Raw genomic sequence first — 8,967 nt, 5'->3', positions numbered from 1 at the left:
CATTCCTGGTGCTGCCTGTCACTCGGTGCTCCTGGGCAGTGTCGGGGCTTGTTGTTGTTTGTTTGACTGGGCTCCTGCATCTTTCCTTTTGGGTCCTTTTTTAAAATGTGATTGTTAACCTGCTCCTTAAAGAGAATTCTAACCCTGCTGCTGCTCTCAGAAGCTGTGCTGAATGTACTTTAAACAGGACTCTGACTCGGAGGACTGCAGCCGCCCACCCTGGATGACTCAGCCAAGTGTGTGGCCAAACCCTTGCTGCGTGAGATAGGAATGCATTGATTTGTGTTTCCTTAGAATCCAATTATCAGCTGAGAGATTATCTGCTTTTGTTGTTCAAAAGGCCATTTATGAAATTCGTATTCGAGCCCCATAAAATCTTGGGAAAGCCGCTAAATCATTTAAAGGAAGAAATTAGAGTTGATACAAATTTCATGTTAAAAACCCGCAGCCAAATAGCTGTACTCAGATGGGAAGTCCAAGCTGAGGTTGGTCTCGCCGAACCTGGCTGTCGTGTGTCGTTTCGTGTCTTCGAGTTACTTTCACGCTGCGTGTTCGGGCATCAGTTCGCCTGAGGGCTCCATCAGCCTTCCCACGTGGAAGGCACCATCTTAGACTTTGTGGCTCTAAAGTGTTTGTCCATTGAGATTTCAATTCTCACGTCACCATTCTTGTGCATTAAACAAACCCATGAACATAAGTGGCCTTTTTGAACCAGGACTTTGCAAACTGATCTCTCCCCAGTGAAGGAGTTGAGCACATCAGCAACAATGTATGTACATTATTAAGTTCTGATTTTCATTTTCATGTTTTATTATGTAAATATTATCTGATGTTTGGAGCTTGGGTATACAGAATGTAAATATAGTTCTTGTATTTGTACTAATTCTGGTTCTTTTGCTGTATAGCCTTAGATGTGCAATGCAGACATTATCTAACTGTGTATGGTAACCTTGCATCACGGAACTATTAGTGAACGAGGTCATAATAAAGGTACACCCAGTGCACCAGAGGGCTCTCGATGTGCATTTATTGTTCACGCTCTGAGTGGTATTTACACAGAGACTTTTCTTGACTCTCGAAGATACTACTTTTCTAGGACAAAAGTCACGATGCTCTGACCTTCGTGTTCCTTTCTGGGCATTCAGAACAGCGGCCACTATATAACCAGGGAAGCCAGTGAGGTGCTGTTTCTTTGAAAGTACCTCCCTCTGAGGTATGGCAGTGGCTGATTTAGGTAGAAGATGTGTCTTCCCACTCCTTCAGCGCGAAGCCTCTTTATACACATACCAGTGATTCTGTAGTGATTGTGGTATTTGGGAGGGGTGGGGGATTGAAAATTTCAGCGTGTCACCTTAGTTTAACAAGTTCCTCCTGTGAGCAGAGCATGAGCAGGGGGACCACTGCCCTGGGTGTTTGGGGAGAAACAAGAAGGGAGGAGCAGCATCATTCAGGCAAAAAGCCCCGATGCGCACAGCACCCATCTGAGAGTCCACCTGCCCCGGTGCTGCCCGGATGCAGATGTGCCCCCTCCTGTGCCAGTGGGAGGTCACCCCCTACACACACTGGCAAGTGGTAAGTATCACAGAGCAAAGTAAAGCTGAATGAAAGATGAGGAGGATGGGAAGGAGGGTCCTTTTAGATCGTGTGGTCAGGGGAGGCCTCTCTTAGGAGAAGACATTACACTGACTCCAGAATGAAGGAACAGGTAAGCCATGCCGATTCCTGGGCACAGAGGTTTCCAAGCAGCGAAACTAAGCCCTTAGGGCAGCATTGTTCCCTGCAGGTTCCCAACAGCCAGGAGGCCAGCTTGGAGAGAGCGCTGGAGTCCTGACAGCAGAAAGGAGCCAGGGCTCAGGTGGCGTAGGACCCAGGTAACTCTGATTCTTTAGAGAAGTAAGAAGCCAGTGAAGGGATTTGAGAAAATGAGTCCCAAGATCTTATAGTCACGGGTCGCTTAACGATCGGGATGCAGTCCGAGAAATGCCACATCAGGCGATTTCACCGTGCGAACATCGCAGCGTGCACTTACACATCCAGGCTGCATGGCCGACCACTGTCACTTGCGTCCGTCATTGGCCTAAATGCCGTGCAGTGTATGACTGCATGTATGTTTTTAAAAGACCATGCTGACTGTAGAGTGGAAAACAGCTCAGGGGGGAGGGGACTGGAGGAGGCTGGGGGACAAGTGGGACAAGAGTGACAACAAGGGCATTGTTACCCCAACGTCCCACGGAAGAGGATGGCGTGGACTGAGCAGGAGCAGGCAGTAGAGGCAGGGAGAAGTGGGCGGAGCCAGGATGCCTTTTCTTTTTTAAAAAAAATATATTTTATTGATTTTTTTTTACAGAGAGGAAGGGAGAGGGATAGAGAGTCAAACATCGATGAGAGAGACACATCAATCAGCTGCCTCCTGCACACCCCCCACTGGGGAAGTGCCTGCAACCCAGGTACATGCCCTTGACCAGAATCGAACCCGGGACCCTTCAGTCCGCAGGCTGATGCTCTATCCACCGAGCCACACCGGTCAGGGCCAACAGTTGACTGAGGGCTGCATGTGGAGCCGGTGAGAAAGGAGAAGGGTGACTCCAAGGATGTGTGCCTGAGCAGAGAGACCATGTGGCGTCTCCTGAGGTGGAGAAGACGGGGAGGACACTGAAGGGGTGGAACGGAATTAAGAATTGGATTCGGGTCAGGTTCACTTTGAGATCAGCATTTCCACCCGAAGGTGTCGTCGGTGAGGCAAATGGATATACTAGAGTTCAGGGGGCAGAGGCTGGGGCTGGGGACACAAGTGGGAATTGTCAGCATGAAGGTGGCAGGTGCGCAGACCTGGCGAGGGAGGGCAGCTGGTGAGGACCAGGGGTTGTGTCTGAGAGCACTGCGCCTGGCAGAGGTCAGGGAGGGAGACCAGTCCAGCGAAGATGAGTGGCCCGTGAAGAGAGAGTGGCACTTGGCCACCCACTTAAGTGTTTGAAGATGGAGGAAGTGATACTGCCCAGTGCAGCCGACAGGTTAAATAGGAGCATTGACCACAGGATTGGAGGACGAGGGGGATGAGCGGGGGTTCCAGGAAGTTTGAAGGAGCCAGTGAACACGACTTTCCCCCAAATTCAGAGGCAACCGAGAAAAGCATAAGGCAGGTGGGAGATCAAAATACCACCTTTTTCACTGTTAAAGATGTGAGTGGAGCCCTAGCCAGTTTGGCTCAGTGGATAGAGCATCGGCCTGCGGACCCAAGGGTCCCGGGTTTGATTCCAGTCAACAGCATGTACCTGGGTTGCAGGCTCCTCCCCGGCCCTGGCCTGGTCTGAGCTCGTGCAGGAGGCAACCAGTCGATGTGTTTCTCTCATGTCGATATTTCTGTCTTTCCCTCTCTCTTCCACTCTCTCTAAAAACCAATGGGAAAATATCTGGGTGAGGATAAAAGAAAAAAAATGTGATTGGAGAATGTGGCTCGTATGGGTGGATGAATGGATTTCCTAACACTGGACCTCAGAACTAGAGGGCTTTTTGTTTAAACTGAATTAGTTCTGTTTCTTTTTCATTGATTTTTAGAGAGAGAGGAAGAGAGCCATCAATTTGTTGTTCCACTTATGTATGCATTCATTGGTTGATTCTCTAGTGCCCTGACTGGGGATCGAACCCGCAACCTTGGCATATTGGGAAGATGCTCTAACCAACCTAGCTACCTGGCCAGGGCCTAAACTGAATTAGTTTTTAATGAAACTGTTTGTCCTCTAGAGCTAGACCCCATCCAGGGTCACAAAGGTTTGGTCCTCACTTAGGGTCATTCTGTGTGAGTCACCGTGTCCCAGAATGGATGCCGTAGAATGTCAGCAGGTCCCAGGGAGCGGAGCACATCTCACGCATTCCTTTTCTAGCTGGTTTTCTTCTCAGTCCACTTTTGGTTGGGCAGAGAGGTTTCCCCACGTTCCCTTAGGCCGCCGTGGTCGGCAAACTGGCTCGAGAGCCACATGCGGCTCTTTGGCCCCTTGAGTGTGGCTCTTCCTAAGCCTTAGGAGTACCCTAATTAAGTTAATAACAATGTACCTACCTATATAGTTTAAGTTTAAAACATTTGGCTCTCAAAAGAAATTTCCGTCGTCGTACTGTTGATATTTGGCTCTGTTGACGAATGAGTTTGCCGACCACTGCCTTAGGGACTCCTTTGTCTCTGCATAATCCTAAATTTTTAACTTTTCTGGGCACAGTACACGCTTATCTGGCTTTAGAATATATGGTCTCTGGGTTTTTACTAAATTGCTCTTCCCACCTAGCATGGGAACAAGTCATTTGAATTCAGTTGTAGGAATTACACACCAAGTGAGTGGCAGGGTCGGGATTTTCAAATCTGCCCCAACTAGTATGTTCCACACCCGCTTAAGTAAGTCAAACAAAGGATTCAGCCCCGGGATGTTTGCAGAGAAGGGCTGTTTTTGTGGAATTCCTGCCCCTGCTGTGAGTTGGGACGTGGGGAGTTAAGGTGAGGCCAAAGGTGGTGAAGGCGAACAGTAATGTGAGTTGACTTCTTAAGCATTCATCTCAGCCAAACATTGGAGGATTTTGTAAAGGCTAAAGGTCAGCCTGCAGCTCTCACTCCAGCAAGCCCTGGCTTTACCTTCCGTCTCTGGGTGGGGGCGGGGGCTTGCCTCTGTCCCAGCCCTGCTCTCCTGGGCGCAGGTTGCTGTAGTTTCCAACAATCCTGGGAAGCTGTATTTGTTGCCGGTTGTTAGCTCCTTAACAAAGAAAGGAGAAGGCCAAGTGTGGCATGTGACATTAGGAACAGGAGAACAAAAATTCTTGGCTGTTTGATGAGATATTTACACGTCTGCCTGAAAAGAAGCCTATTTAATAGGAACTCGGGTGTGTCCAGATGTTTAGTCACATTGACTCAGCATAACTGCTCCCTTGACAAATCTCAGACTAGAGCAATCAACTTGTTTGGCAACAAAGCTGATGGTAGACTTCCCTTGCAACCCAACCCACAGAGAGAGGAAGTCCTCGCAATAAAGTTGAAAGGTGTGGGAGGCCCTGCTGCTGGAAGAGAGCTATTGTGTAAAGTTATACCTGTCAGATTTTCACAAGGGCTGCTCCTCCAAAGCTGGTCATTGAGCGTTAATTTCAGTTTAGCTTTCCATGTAAAGCCAACTACACATCAGTAATGTGCGCTGTGCGTGACCGGGCCTGCTGATGCGATTAGGGGAGCGCTAGGCTGGCCCTCGTAGGCCTGGGTTAAAGTTCAGTGCTGCCGCTCACTGCTGGGAGTGTCAGCTTGCCCGAGCTGCGTTTCCTTGTCACCTTAGGTCATGTTAATAATGACACCTCAGAATGATACAGCAATCTGAAATTTACAAGCATTAGCTCTTTTTGATGGGAGGAAGGAGGCAGGACGGACCGGAGGTGGAATCGCTGCACTCATGGAGCCTGCAGGCTTAGCCCCTAGAGCAGTGGTTCTCAACCTTCCTAATGCCGTGACCCTTTAATACAGTTCCTCATGCTGTGGTGACCCCAATTTCATTGTTACAAATTGGACATAATGAAAACAGCGATTAATCACAAAAACAATATGTAATTATATATGTGTTTTCTGGTGGTCTTAGGCGACCCCTGTGAAAGGGTCGTTCGACCCCCAAAGGGGTCGCGACCCACAGGTTGAGAACCACTGCCCTAGAGAATGGCGGGGGTGTGGCAGTTTCATCCACTTGTCCTTCCAGAAGCTTCTCCTGCATTGTCTGCTTCCAGGCCTCTCACTTGCTACTGGGCTCTGCCCAATCGGCTTGTGGAAGAGGAATCAATGCTAGAGGAGGCAGCCCCCAGCTCAGAATCTGTGTCAGTGTGCCCCCTGGTCAGTGCCTTCCGAGAAGTCCCAGACCCTGACCACTCACTCCCAGGTGCACTGATGAAGGCCTCATTGCAGACAAAAGGACCGTGCCATGGAGGGGAGTGCTGGCTACGGCAGTAGGAAGGGGATAGGGAAGGCTCGCTGCAAAAGAGAGGAAGCATACCCCTAACTGGTGTGGCTCAGTGGATAGAGCATCGGCCTGCAGGGTCCTGGGTTCAATTCTGGTCAAGGGTAACCACTCAGGCTTTGCAGGAAGCTGCAGAGGTCCTCGTCCACCTCTCCAGGTTTCACAAGGAAGCCTAGGAGCCATTGTTGGGTTCAATCGTAAGTTCCACTCCAGTTATGTCTCTCCTTTCTGAGTCCTTTCCATGAAAAAGATAGAAACTAGCCCTGCCAGTGTGGCTCAGCGGTTGTATGTTGACCGATGAACCAGGAGGTCAGGGTTCGATTCCCAGTCAGGGCACATGCCCGGATTGCAGGCTCCATCCCCAGTGGGGGCCGAGCAGGAGGCAGCAGATCAATGATTCTCATCATTGATGTTTCTCTCTCTCCCTCTCTCTATCTCTGAAATAAATTTAAAAAGATACATTTTTAAAGATAGAAATTAGTATATGGGTACTAAACAAGTTTCCATTTGTTTCATTGAACCCCAGAGCTCCCCTGTGAGGTTTGTCTTTTCTGTTTTACACATGAGGAAACTCTGAGATTCGATAACTTGCCCCAAATTGCACAGCTAGAAAGCAATGAAACTGAAGCCAGAGTCAGCGCAGCAGCAAAACCCATTCCCTTCCCTCTCCACCAGGCAGCTTCCAGGGAAGACGTTCCAGATCATTTGTGAAGCCACCTGATCCGGCTTCGATAACGAGCTGTCCTAGCACCGAGGCTGTCTGAAGCCCGCTTTTCATTGAGAGGGACTTTGGACTGCATCTAATCCGTCCCTGAGGAGCGGTTCCGGTGTCTCACTCTGTGACTCAGCAAGCCTGGGCCCTCAGAGCCCATCTCCTCAGCCCTGAAATCTGAGAGCTGGACTGGATCAGTGGTTCTCAACCGGTGGGTCTCGGGGCCCTGTACACTCTTAAAAATGGTTGCAGATCCAAAGAGCTTTTGCTTATGTAAGTTATACCTATCAATATTTAGCATTGAAAAAATTAAAACTGAGAAACTTTTGAATAACATTTTTCCAAAACAAAAGGAAATTCAGTAAGATCTGTGGTACTTTTGACAATTTTGCAAATCTAATGAATGTTGGCTTAATGCAGCTTAAGTAGGCTGGGGTCTCACGTATCGCGTCATGGAGCCTCTGGGAAACACTGCACACTTGTGAGGGAATGGGAATGGAAAAGGCAAATATGAATGAAAACTAGAAATAACTTGTCCCCTCTTCCCCCTCAGAGGGTCTCAGACACCTCCAAGGGTCCCAGACCACCCTTTGAGAATTGTTTAAAAAGGTGGTTCAAGAACCACCCAAATCAGAATCACCTAGGGTCCTACTAACACGTGCGTCTCCTGGCCTGTCCCAGACCTGAGTTCGCATTTAACACGCTTCCTGACACACAGAGTTGGGGACTTGTTTGGGAGAGCTCTAGGTTCCTGCCAGCCTGGTTCCCCGGAGACTGTCGTGGCAGAGCTGGGATTACGACCAGGAATCAGTGCAGGGCGCTCACCTGGCAGTGAGGAATCTGCTTCCTCTTGCTGGTTTGCCTGGCTTACCTGTTCTCACCTGTTCACCATCTTCATGTTCACTCCTTGCCCCACTCAGGGAAGCACTCAGGGCAGTCAGGCACCTTGCATGTATGTATCTTTAAAAATAATTTCTGGGTTTGCTCACAGCTCTATTTCTGCAGCCAGTAAAAAGCAAGCAGAAATGAAGAAAGGGACCCAAAAGACAGGGACCTCTCTTCCCCGCAGGAGGAAGTTCTGTTCTAACCTTGGCCCCACCTGGATGTCCCTACAGTGAGTCAACCACAGTCCATGATCCCCAAATCAGGAAATGGGGGGAGGGGTTGTAAAAAGAAAAGAAGTGTGAGGCCTGGCTGGTACAAAACAGGCAAATATGGAAGCAACACAAGGAAAAGAACAAGTTTATATAAAGAATCTCTAGTGAAGAAAATCTAAGGCAAAATATTCACAAGGTAATGTAGATTATGGTACCCTTGTAAAATTTCAGAGTAACATTCCATTATCACATTCAAAAATATTGTGACTGTGTTTAACCCCCAACTTCCAATAGGACAAAACTATGGTGGTGACATTTGCTAACATGTATCTGTTAAAACCTATATGACAAAGTAACCTATGCAATTGGTGTGATGGGACTAGCACCAATTTCACGGTTACTTGATTCAGTCACAACTGGGCCACTAACTAGCCCTGAACTAACGGTGTGACTTTTGTAATTAAACATCCGTTGAGCACTCATGTGCAAGCAACTGTTAGGTGATATGAAGAAGAAAAAATCTTAAAAAGTACTGGTGGAGCCACGCCTCCTTCCCAAGCATATTGTTGGAGGCAGCAAGGTCCCGTGCTGAGGTCCAGACGCCTGGCGCCGGGAGACCGGTGAGAAGGCAGGCGGGACGTGGTACTCATGATGCCCTGGACCGGTGGTTCGCTCTCACTTGGCCTCTGATTCAATGACCCGGCCCATCACACCCCCAGCAAGCACATTCCCCGCAGGCTCTCTGTGCACCTGCAAAAAGGGCTACAGCTCGCACACGGGATCGTGTGAGGACCAGCACTTCCTGGCACCCATTACACTTGCCCAAATGCCGAATTAGTGACACCTTGGTCCCTGCCCGGAGTTGAGCTGAGCGATACGACGCATAAGCCCCACGTGCCCGGCAGCGATGGGAGGAAGGAGTGATGGACACCCGGACAACAGGCGTCCAAATGCCTGGAACACTGGAAAGTGCGGCCCAACCGGACCCATCATCCTGCACGGAGCCGCAGAGCAGAGCCCCCGGACCTGCGTGGTGTCTACCGCGGGCGGCTCCACCTTCAGGTGGTGTAACAGGCGCCTGGGAGGGCCAATGGCGTGTCGGCATAGCTCCACCCCTTTCTTCCGATTGGCCAGTTCCGGAAAGCCGCGGCCGTGGCCTCGGGAGGCGAGCCACAGCGGCGCTCACTGG

The 8,967-nt window shown here is 49.6% G+C and overlaps 2 protein-coding genes across 15 annotated transcripts in view; both read left to right on the top strand.

Moving 5' to 3' along the window:
* KIF1B (kinesin family member 1B) overlaps positions 1-1,009 on the top strand; it is a 123,849-nt gene extending 122,840 nt beyond the window's left edge. For all 14 annotated transcript variants that reach the window (XM_006766734.2, XM_006766738.2, XM_015565896.1 and 11 more), the window contains one exon: positions 1-1,009. This exon is cut by the window's left edge and continues 3,291 nt beyond it. The gene's annotated coding sequence lies outside the window, so the exon portion shown is untranslated.
* Positions 1,010-3,940: 2,931 nt separating this feature from the next.
* Positions 3,941-8,967, top strand: part of PGD (phosphogluconate dehydrogenase) — an 18,663-nt gene continuing 13,636 nt past the window's right edge. The window contains exons 1-2 of the mRNA XM_006766733.2: positions 3,941-3,949; positions 4,572-4,578. The gene's annotated coding sequence lies outside the window, so the exon portion shown is untranslated. The remainder of the gene's footprint in view (positions 3,950-4,571; positions 4,579-8,967) is intronic.

This window comes from Myotis davidii, unplaced genomic scaffold, assembly GCF_000327345.1.
Source record: "Myotis davidii unplaced genomic scaffold, ASM32734v1 scaffold299, whole genome shotgun sequence".
Classification (NCBI taxonomy): Eukaryota; Metazoa; Chordata; class Mammalia; order Chiroptera; family Vespertilionidae; genus Myotis; species Myotis davidii.
The sequence above is the reverse complement of the archived record's forward strand: the minus strand, read 5'-3'. Positions and strand labels throughout refer to the sequence as shown.